This window comes from Salmo salar, chromosome ssa04, assembly GCF_905237065.1.
Source record: "Salmo salar chromosome ssa04, Ssal_v3.1, whole genome shotgun sequence".
In the NCBI taxonomy this organism is placed as follows: Eukaryota; Metazoa; Chordata; class Actinopteri; order Salmoniformes; family Salmonidae; genus Salmo; species Salmo salar.
This window is the reverse complement of record NC_059445.1, coordinates 79,267,726-79,279,882: the sequence shown is the minus strand read 5'-3', so window position 1 is coordinate 79,279,882 and position 12,157 is coordinate 79,267,726.

The following is a 12,157-nucleotide window of genomic DNA, read 5'->3' as shown; positions in this document are numbered from 1 at the left end:
TCTGAGGACCCATGCCAAATCTTTTCAGTCTCCTGAGGGGGAATAGGTTTTGTCATACCCTCTTCACGACTGTCTTGGTGTGCTTGGACCATGTTAGTTTGTTGGTGATGTGGACGCCAAGGAACTTGAGGCTCTCAACCTGCTCCACTGCAGCCCAATCGATGAGAATGGGGACGCGCTCGGTCCTACGTTTCCTGTAGTCCACAATCATCTCCTTTGTCTTGATCACATTGAGGGAGAGGTTGTTGTCCTTGTACCAAACGGCCAGGTCTCTGACCTCCTCCCTATAGGTGGTCTCATTTGTTGTCGGTGATCAGGCCTACCACTGGTGTGTCATCTGCAAACTTAATGATGGTGTTGGAGTCATTCCTGGCCGTGCAGTCATGAGTGAACAGGGAGTACAGGAGGGGACTGAGCACACACCCGTGAGGGCCCCTGTGTTGAGGATAAGCGTGGCGGATGTGTTGTTTCCTACCCTTACCACCTGAGGGCAGCCCGTCAGGAAGTCCAGGATCCAGTAGCAGAGGGAGGTGTTTAGTCCCAGGGTCCTTAGCTTAGTGATGAGCTTTGTGGGCACTATGGTGTTGAATGCTGAGCTGTAGTCAATAAATAGCCTTCTCACATAGGTGTTCCTTTTGTCCAGGTGGGAAAGGGCAGTGTGGAGTGCAATAGAGATTGCATCATCTGTTGGTGCGGTATGCAAATTGGAGTGGGTCTAGGGTTTCTGGGATAATGGTGTTTTTGAAGCATATCATGGCTACAGACGTGAGTGCTACGGGTCGGTAGTCATTTAGGCAGATAGCTTTAGTGTTCTTGGGCACAGGGACTATGGTGGTCTGCTTGAAACATGTAGGTATTACGGAGAGGTTGAAAAATGTCAGTGAAGATACTTGCCAGTTTGTCAGCGCATGCTCGGAGTACACGTCCTGGTAATCTGTCTGGCCCTGCGGCCTTGTGAATGCTGACCTGTTTAAAGGTCTTACTCACATCGGCTGGGGAGAGCGTGATCACACAGTCGTCCGGAACAGATGATGCTCTCATGCATGTTTCAGCGCTACTTGCCTCAAAGCGAGCATAGAAGTTATTTAGCTCATCTGGTAGGCTCGTGTCACTGGGCAGCTCTCGGCTGTGCTTCCCTTTGTAGTCTGTAATAGTTTGCAAGCCATGCCACATCCAACAAGCGTCAGAGCGGGTGTAGTAGGATTCAATCTTAGTCCTGTATTGACGCTTTGCCTTTTTGATGGTTTGGCGGGGGGCATAGCGGGATTTCTTATAAGCTTCCGGGTTAGAATCCTGCTCCTTGAAAGCGGCAGCTCTACCCTTTAGCGCAGTGCGAACGTTGCCTGTAATCCATGGCTTCTGGTTGGGGTACATACTTTCACTGTGGGGACGACGTCCACATCAACAACAAACTAGAATGGTCCAAACACACCAAGATAGTCGTGAAGAGGGCACGACAAAGCCTATTCCCCCTCAGGAAAACTAAAACGATTGGCATGGGTCCTGAGATCCTCAAAATGTTCTACAGCTGCAACATTGAGAGCATCCTGACTGGTTGGATCACTGCCTGGTACGCCAATTGCTCGGCCTCTGACCGCAAGGCACTACAGAGGGTAGTGCGTATGGCCCAGTACATCACTGGGGCCAAGCTGCCTGCCATCCGGGACCTCTACACCAGGCGGTGTCAGAGGCAGGCCCTAAAAATTGTCAAAGACCCCAGCCATAGACTGTTCTCTCTACTACCGCATGGCAAGCGGTACCGGAGTGCCAAGTCTAGGACAAAAAGGTTTCCCAACAGTTTTTACCCCCAAGCCATAAGACTCCTGAACAGGTAATCAAATGGATACCCGGACTATTTGCATTGTGTGCCATGCCCCAATCCCCCCCAACCCCTCTTTTTTACGCTGCTACTACTCTCTGTTTATCATATATGCATAGTCACTTTAACTATACATTCACGTACATACTACCTCAATTTCACCGACCAACCAGTGCTCCCGCACATTGGCTAACTGGGCTATCTGCATTGTGTCCCACCCACCACCCGCCAACCCTCTCTTTTACGCTACTGCTACTCACTGTTCATCATATATGCATAGTCACTTTAACCATATCTACATACTACCTCAATCAGCCTGACTAATCGGTGTCTGTATGTAGCCTCGCTACTTTTATAGCCTCGCTACTGTATATAGCCTGTCTTTTTACTGTTATTTTTATTTCTTTACCTACCCATTGTTCACCTAATACCTTTTTTGCACTATTGGTTAGAGCCTGTAAGTAAGCATTTCACTGTAAGGTCTACACCTGTTGAATTCGGCACACGTGACAAATAAACTTTGATTTGACTTATCGGAATAATCCCAGAACATATTCCAGTCTGTGCTAGCAAAACAGTCCTGTAGTATCTGCTTCATCTGACTACTTTTTTATAGACCGAGTCACTGGTGCTTCCTGCTTGAATTTTTGCTTGTAAACAGGAGAATAGAATTATGGTCAGATTTGCCAAAAGGAGGGTGAGGGAGAGCTTTGTACGCGTCTCTGTCTGTGGCGTAAAGGTGGTCTAGTAGCTTTTTACTTCTGGTTGCACATTTAACATGCTGATAATAGAAATGAGGTAAAACTGATTTAACTTTCCCTGCATTGAAGTCCACTAGGAGCGCCGCCTCTGGATGAGCGTTTCCCTTTTTGCTATGGCGGTAAACAGCTCATTGAGCGTGGTTTTAGTGCCAGCATCGGTCTGTGGTGGTATGTAGACAGCTACGAAAAATACAGATGAAAACTCTAGGTAGAGAGTGAGCTCTACAGCTTATCATGAGATACTCTACCTCAGGCGAGCAAAACCTTGAGACTTCCTTAGATATTGTGCACCAGCTGTTTACATATATGCATAGGCCCCCGCCCCGTGTCTTACCAGAGGCTGCTGCTCTATGCTGCCGATAGAGTGTATAACCCGCCGGCATGTTCTTAATGTCGCTGTTCAACCACGACTCGGTGAAACATAAGATTTTACAGTTTAATGTGCTTTCAGTTCATCCCATTTATTTTCCAACAATTTAACGTTAGCTAGCAGGGCGGGAAGGCAAAGGCAGATTAGCCACTCCGCAAAAATCTCAGTTTCCTTCTCCAGCGAATGATGGTGATCTGGGCCTGGTGTCTGTAGTATCTCCCTCCCATCCGACTCATTGAAGAAAACATTTGCCTAATCTGAGGTGAGTTAATCACAGTTCTGACATCCAGAAGCTCTTTTCGGTCATAAGAAACAGTAGCAGCAACATTATGTACAAAACAAGTTACGAACAACGCGAAAAAACTAAATAGCATGGTTGGTTAAGAGCCGATAAGATGGCAGCCATCTCCTCCGGCACCATCATCCAAGTCAGACGAAGTCACTGAGAATCTTGACAACTTCCAGAACTGCTTTGGATTTGTTTTTCACAAAGGTATATTTGGATCAATATAGGTTTAGTTATTTTCTTGGTAGATCCTCAGTAGTCCATCTCTATCCTATAATCATCAAAGGTAACCAGGTAAAGAACTGCCTCCAAACATCCCCTTTTACATCTTTTGCTTTCATTATTCAAATAGTATGAATATGGCCTGTAGGAAGATGACACTTTTGTATCCATTTGACAAAACAAGAAAAACCACCAGCCCAGAAAAACAAAAGCAGTAATGGACCACATGGTGATGAAAACAAGCTTTTAACACATCGGAGACAAAGTGACACGGATGTTGTTGATTTTGAATCCGGCTCTTCATTGAAAGGCTATCGGGGTTTAACACTGGCTTGTTAAGCCGCCATCCTGGATATAGTACGTCGGGAGGGCACTTCCGTAAACAGTTGGTCAGTAGAAATGTTAGATGTTCATGCTAAGTGTTTACATGAAGGTTGTGGGGAATGTTGGTTCATGTCCAACTACACTGTCTTTCATTTGTATTTCAGGTTGTTTTGCAGGGTTCAAATCTGGCCGAGGCTAAGGTGAATGTACAGTGTATGCTGTATGGGTCTGTTGCCATGACGCAGGTGAAGTTAGGTTAGCCATAATAAAATACTGACCGAATTTAAAGAGCGGTTACATTATAATCAGATTCAGCCGTTCTGATTCATCTTACACATTGATACAGTTGCTTAAAAGCTTGCCAGTCTGAACCCACGCCTGGGTTCCTGGCCTTGACCCAAGCATCGTCTCTGTTATGAATGACCTCTGATAATTCCGGAGTGTGCCAGGCAGTAAACGGACAGAGTCATTTCCTTCCAGTCAGCACCACCACTCTGTGCAAAAGATAGGTAGGGAGAGGATAGTTTGTTAGACAAATATTTTACAATCCTGAATAACAACATTTAGAGAGCTAGCACTTAAAGTTGAAGAATTGATATGGAAAATGTGGATGATTTTAAATAGACGTCAAATAAGAGAGCAGAAAAGTTTCACTTCCATTACTAAAATGATTCAACACATTCCTAATCCCGCTGAGAAAACTTCATTTACAAAGCAGCTGCTAAGCATCACCAGCTATGGATCTGGCAATAAAATCTGTCAAACATTATCCATAAGCAATGTTTTATCAGTAGAGGACGTGTTTCTAAGCTCTAGAACCCTTTTCATGTTAAGACTTCCTACTGTAGGCTACTACAGGACCATTGTAGATCTCCAGACCTCAATTACTCAAGGCAGTTACAGTAAGTAACCATGAGAAACTCAGATTCAAAAGTGTAGTTTGTAACCATGAGACCTAGTCCTCCATGAACATCTAATATGGGGGATTTACACATAAATAACTATTCCTGTAGCCAATAATACGCAAGGTCCTCAGGGATAAACCCCCCCCAAAAAATGCAGGTTCTTTACATCAAGGACTGAAGCACGGGAATAATCAGGCCAGAAATGATACGAAAATATATTTTATTACCTCAGCAACTCAATGCAAGCTTGTTCTTGGGCACATCGGTCTCCACAACCAGGGGCGGAAATCCCGGGGGGGACGGGGGGGACACGACCCCCCCATCCTGGGAAAAATATGATTTGTCCCCCCCAATATATCACTGAAACATAACTATGTAATTGAAATAATATAATACGCAATGAAAGCAATTGTGCTGATTATAGACACTTAATAGCGCGTTTTTAAGTTTCAAAAGATTGAGGACCCCCCCCCACCCTTTGCCTCACAATGGTTTGATCCACTGCCAGTTCCTTAGTTGGCAAGGTAACAGAGAGGTGGTATCCACTGTCTGAAAGGCACTCAATGAACGTAACTGGCGTGAGGTTAATCCAGTCAATCGCGCACACACACTAGCTGAATAGGCAGAGCTAGCGCGCAAATATTAACTATTAAGCTAGCTAGTACCTATTCCATTTATGTGGCGTCGTCAAAGATGGAATATTTGCTATCGTCAATTTATTCCAAGATCAGCATGCAGATGATGTAAGTTAGTGCTTCAAAGTCCCTGTGATAAGGTTAGCGATAAACTGAAATCCAAACCGAACAGAACTACACTCTCTTCTACCATTGTCTTAAATATATTTAATGGTCTCGTTGCAAAAGCTAAATTGTCGCAAGGGAACTTTTATTTATTTATTTTATTTCACCTTTATTTAACCCGGGTAGCAAAGATTATAGCAAACACCACTGAAACTGAATTGTTGCTCGCTAGCTTTGCAAATTCAGCTATTGTTGGAAGCCAGCCAATATGAAACAAACTATTAAAATTACAAAAGGTTGCAGCATATGTTGTGTAAATGGTGAACTCATACAGCTGTCAACTCGTCATTTTAATCCGTTTCACATTTGCTAGCTACCTTTTAGATCGAAGCCCAAATAGAATGATTGAAGATGATAGAAGCCCATCTCCTACTGTAAATAACCTACACACTGTGTGTGTAGCCAGCCAGCCAGCCAGGTAGAAAATGGCAGAAAAATAAAAAGACGGACATCAGAGTATTTTTCAATACACCAAAACGCATAGTAAGAACCCTAGTAGCCTAATATCTCAAAGACTAGTTGATAAAATGTTCATAAGAAAGAAATGAAATTCTAATGGAAATGTTTCACAATGATGTCATTAGGCAGAGCAGGCAACAGATGGCACACAGACAGCAGAGTTGGGGACAGATATGCAGGGATAGACTGGCAGAGACAAGGAGTCTCAGGTAAGTTTGTTGAGTCTTTGTTTGGCAACATAATGAAAGGTTCTCCATTTTTTTGACTTGTAAAATAGGAACATAATTGGAAAATGCCATGGATACCCCCACTCTCAACTTAAACTGGTGACTGAACTAAGATTTGTTGAAGGCAATGGTATTGCTGTTGTGATTAGTTGTGTAGTTTTGGGTACCGGTAGTTAGGAGTATGGCAAACACCTTATTTCTTTGGTTCCTCAATATACATTTACCATATTACAATGTAGGCCATGTGTTACAGCACTACTTTTGGTGTCCCCCTCAGGAATTGCTCTTGAGAAAATTATGTAATTGTCCCCTCCAAAGTTGATCAGATTTTCGCCCCCCCACAACATCAAACACCTAGCGATCTGAAGATTGTCTGTTGATAAACATGGTTATTTCGTTACAGCTTGTCACATCCTGACCAGTAAAGGGGTCATTTGTTCTTATAGTTTGGTCAGGACGTGGTCAGGACGTGGCAGGGGGTATTTGTTTTTTGTGGTTCAGGGTGTGTTTGTGTATGTGACCATCAAACTGACCATCCTACCAATCCTCGACTTCGGCGATGTCATTTACAAAATAGCTTCCAATACCCTACTCAACAAGCTGGATGCAGTCTATCACAGTGCCATCCGTTTTGTCACCAAAGCCCCATATACTACCCACCACTGCGACCTGTACGCTCTCGTTGGCTGGCCTTCGCTTCATAATCGTCGCCAAACACATTGGCTCCAGGTCATCTACAAGACCCTGCTAGGTAAAGTCCCCCCTTATCTCCGCTCACTGGTCACCATAGCAGCACCCACCTGTAGCACGCGCTCCAGCAGGTATATCTCTCTGGTCACCCCTAAAGCCAACTCCTTTGGTCGTCTCTCCTTCCAGTTCTCTGCTGCCAATGACTGGAACGAACTACAAAAATCTCTGAAACTGGAAACACTTATCTCCCTCACTAGCTTTAAGCACCAGCTGTCAGAGCAGCTCACAGATCACTGCACCTGTACATAGCCCATCTATAATTTAGCCCAAAATACTACCTCTTCCCCTACTGTATTTATTTATTTTATTTATTTTGCTCCTTTGCATCATATTATTTATATTTTATCTCTGAACTTTCTTCTAACCACAAATCTACCATTCCAGTGTTTTTCTTGCTATACTTTATTTACTTTGCCACCATGGCATTTTTTTTGCCTTTACCTCCCTTATCTCACATCATTTGCTCACATTGTATATAGTCTTATTTTTTTTTCTTCTACTGCATCATTGATTGTATGTTGTTTTACTCCATGTGTAACTCTGTGTTTTTGTATGTTGTCGAACTGCTTTGCTTTATCTTGGCCAGGTCGCAATTGTAAATGAGAACTTGTTCTCAACTTGCCTACCTGGTTAAATAAAGGTGAAATAAATTAAAAAAATATATAAATAAAAATGTGTTCATGTAGAGGGGGTATTTGGTTTATATGGTTCGGGGTGGTCGTGTATGTAGAGGGGTATTTGATTTATTAGTCCATGGTTTTGGTTGTTCTATGTTTGTTTCTATATTCAGTCTAGTCATTTGTATTTCTATGTTTAGCTAATTGGTGTTGGGGCCTTCAGTTGGAGGCAGCTGTCTATCGTTGCCTCTGATTGAAGGTCCTATAAATAGGTATGTGTTTGTCATGGGATTTTGTGGGAGATTGTTTCTTGTTTTGCTGTGTGCCTGACGAGACTGGCTAGTTCATTTGTTTTTGTATACGTTGTTTGTGTTTTCCTTCTTCACTAAAATAAAAAGATGAGTATACATTTCCCGCTGCATTTTGGTCTAGACCCTACGACACCCGTGACACAGCTTCAGATAATATTCCACTAGATATCACAGTGATACTATGTTTCAGATTTTCTGGCCAAAGCAATACAATAATTACAACCCTAAAACACATATCTTCAGGAATTAACAGCTGAAGCATTACAGGGAATACTGAATGAAGATGTCGTCTGTAGATGTAATTTTTCACACGCAGTCTGTGCCTGTATTTAGTTTTCATGCTAGTGAGGGCCGAGAATCCACTCTCACATAGGTACGTGGTTGCAAAGGGCATCAGTGTCTTAACAGAGCGATTTGCCAAGGCAGGATACTCTGAGCGCAGCTCAATCCAGAAATCTGGCAGTGGCTTCTGATTCAATTACATTTCCACAGAACCGCTTGTTGCAATTTCGATGAGGCTCTCTTGTTCAGATATCGGTAAGTAGACTGGAGGCAGGGCATGAAAGGGATAACGAATCCAGTTGTTTGTGTCATCCGTTTTGGGAAAGTACCTGCGTAATTGTGCACCGAACTCACCCAGGTGCTTCGCTATATCACATTTGACATTGTCCGTAAGCTTGAGTTCATTTGCACCCAACAAATCCTACAATGATGGAAAGACCTGTGCACCATCATCAACTTCTTGCCTGATCTCCCGGACTACGTTACTAGCCTTTTCCCTGCCTGTACTGTTGCCTTTGGACCGCCTGTATAACCTTCTGCCTGCCCCTGGACCCAGCTACCTGCCTCCTCCTGCTGAGACCATATGCTGGTGCAGTTGGCCCTGGGTTCCCCATAATGCAAGACAATGCTAGACCTCATGTGGCTGGAGTGTGTCAGCAGTTCCTGCAAGAGGAAGACATTGATGCTATGGACTGGCCCGCCCGTTCCCCAGACCTGAATCCAATTGAGCACATCTGGGACATCATGTCTCGCTCCATCCACCAACGCCACGTCCAGGAGTTGGCGGATGCTTTAGTCCAGGTCTGGGAGGAGATCCCTCAGGAGACCATCCGCCACCTCATCAGGAGCATGCCCAGGCATTGTAGGGAGGTCATACAGGCACGTGGAGGCCACACACACTACTGAGCCTAATTTTGACTTGTTTTAAGGACATTACATCAAAGTTGGATCAGCCTGTAGTGTAGTTTTCCACTTTCATTTTGAGTGTGACTCCAAATCCAGACCTCCATGGGTTGATAAATTGGATTTCCATTGATTTATTTTTGTGTGATTTTGTTGTCAGCATATTCAACTATGTAAAGAAAAAAGTATTTAATAAGATTATTTCATTCATTCAGATCTAGGATGTGTTATTTTAGTGTTCCCTTTATTTTTCTGAGTAGTGTATATATATTATTTTTTTTACATGTGAATCACATTTTTATTTGGCGTACCCCCCCAACGGAATACCTGTTGTATAGGATAACTGATTTGGTGGGCAGGAAGATGTGCTTCTGACCAATCACTTTACAGGCAATAATTACTATCCCCACATTAACAAACAAGTGTCCCTTGTGCCACATACATTGGTCAATACTGGCACACTGCATTATAAAAAAAGAAACTTCCATTTTACAGGACCCGATATTTCAAAGATAATTCGTAAAAATCCAAATAACTTCACAGATCTTCATTATAAAGGGGTTAAACACTGTTTCCCATGCACTGTTTCCCACAATTAATGAACATGCACCTGTGGAATGGTCGTTAAGACACTAACAGCTTACAGACAGTAGGAAATTAAGGTCACAGTTATGAAAACTTAGGACACTAAAGAGGCCTTTCTACTGACTCTGAAAAACACCAAAAGAAAGATGCCCAGGGTCCCAGCTCATCTGTGTGAACGTGCCTTAGGAATGCTGCAAGGAGGCATGAGGACTGCAGATGTGGCCAGGGCAATAAATTGCAATGTCAGTACTGTGAGACGCCTAAGACAGTGCTTCAGGGAGACAGGATGGACAGCTGATCATCCTCGCAGTGGCAGACCACGTGTAACAACACCTGCACAGGATCGGTACATCTGAACATCACACCTGCGGGACAGGTACAGGATGGCAACAACAACTGCCTGAGTTACACCAGGAATGCACAATCCCTCCATCAGTGCTCAGACTGTCCGCAATAGGCTGAGGGAGGCTGAACTGAGGGCTTGTAGGCCTGTTGTAAGGCAGGTCCTCACCAGACATCACCGGCAACAACGTCGCCTATGGGCACAAACCCACCATCGCTGGACTAGACAGGACTGGCAAAAACTGCTCTTCACTGACGAGTCGCGGTTTTGTCACACCAGGGGTGATGGTCGGATTCGTGTTTATCATCAAAGAAATTAGCGTTACACCGAGGCCTGTACTCTGGAGCTGGATCGATTTAGAGGTGGAGGTTCCATCATGGTCTGGGGCGGTGTGTCACAGCATCATCGGACTGAGCTTGTCATTGCAGGCAATCTCAACGCTGTGCGTTACAGGAAAGACATCCTCCTCCCTCATGTGGTACCCTTCCTGCAGGCTCATCCTGACATGACCCTTACAGCATGACAATGCCACCAGCCATACTGCTCGTTCTGTGAGTGATTTCCTGCAAGACAGGAATGTCAGTGTTCTGCCATGGCCAGCGTAGAGCCCGGATCTCAATCCCATTGAGCACATCTGGGATCTGTTGGATCGGAGGGTGAGGGCTAGGGTTGATTATGATTACATTTTCTCTGAGTTTAGTTAGGCCCACGTAAGTCACTTGTGGATGGCTGTTTCATGGCTAAAGGGAAATAAGCCAATCTTGTTCCACTCACACATACTGTAGCAACATTAAGTTAGTAAATGTCAGTTTTCATAGAGGAGATGTAAATGTTTTATAGTAAATAAATAAATAAAAATAACTCTTGAGAATTAACAGAAAAACATTGATATTTTCTATGACATTAACCAAACAGAAATGTCTGGGAACTTGCAGGTGCCTTGGTGGAAGAGTGGGGTAACATCTCACAGCAAGAACTGGCAAATCTGGTGCAGTCCATGAGGAGGAGATGCACTGCGGTGTTTAATGCAGCTGGTGGCCACACCAGAGTCTGACTGTTACTGTTACTTTTGATTTTGACCCCCCCTTTGTTCAGGGACACATTATTCCATTTCTGTTAGTCACATGTCTGTGGAACTTGTTCAGTTTATGTCTTAGTTGTTGAATCCTGTTATGTTCATACAAATATTTACACATGTTAAGTTTGCTGAAAATAAACACAGTTGACAGTGAGAGGACGTTTCTTTTTTTGCTGAGTTTAGTGCCTCTTCCTCAATGTCATCTGGACATTACACTACTTATTGTTTATGTTTTCCCAGAGAACGTCAAGAATGGAAGTGTGATCTCTGAGCTGCCATTCAGAACACTGGTAGTAGAGCTCTCCCCTCTCTCAATATCTCTCTCCCCTCTCTCAATATCTCTCCCCTCTCTCAATATCTCCCTCTCTCTCTCTCTCTCCTTATCTCTCTCAATATCTCTCTCCCTCTCCCCTCTCTCAATATCTCTCCCCTCTCTCAATATCTCCCTCTCTCTCTCTCTCTCTCTCTCTCAATATCTCTCTCCCTCTCCCCTCTCTCAATATCTCTCTCCCCTCTCTCAATATCTCTCCCCTCTCTCAATATCTCTCTCTCTCTCTCTCTCTCAATATCTCTCTCCCTCTCCCCTCTCTCAATATCTCTCTCTCTGCCCCTCTCTCTCTCTTTTCTGCCCTCTCTCTATTACCCTCCCCCTTGGTACGTGAGTGCTTACAGTCCCTGTGCGAATAACCCTGAGGCAGAGAGAACTCCTTTCTCAATCAGTCACAGCTCTCTGTCCTTCTAAGACTGCTGTATTGGAAGCATTAATTATTAATGCATCAGAGCGTGAGATGCATACTTGGTCCGATTGACTAAATTAATAGTATAAATAAAAAATGATCAAGCCACAGGCTGAGACACACTGCTTACTCTCTGACTGACTGTAACGCCTCGATCACAGCGACAGCGTCGTTGCGTTTTGGTACACCAGAAGTACATTCATTTCCGGTGGAATGCTACGTTTGCCTTGCAGCATTGCACTTATCGAACATATGCGTCAAATTGTAAGCGTAGACGGCTTGACACAAATGGTAGCAGAAGGTGAATGTTGAACTTTTGTTCCATACATATCCAGATGATGCTGCGTACCATTTTGCGCAATGATGGTAGGTATAATG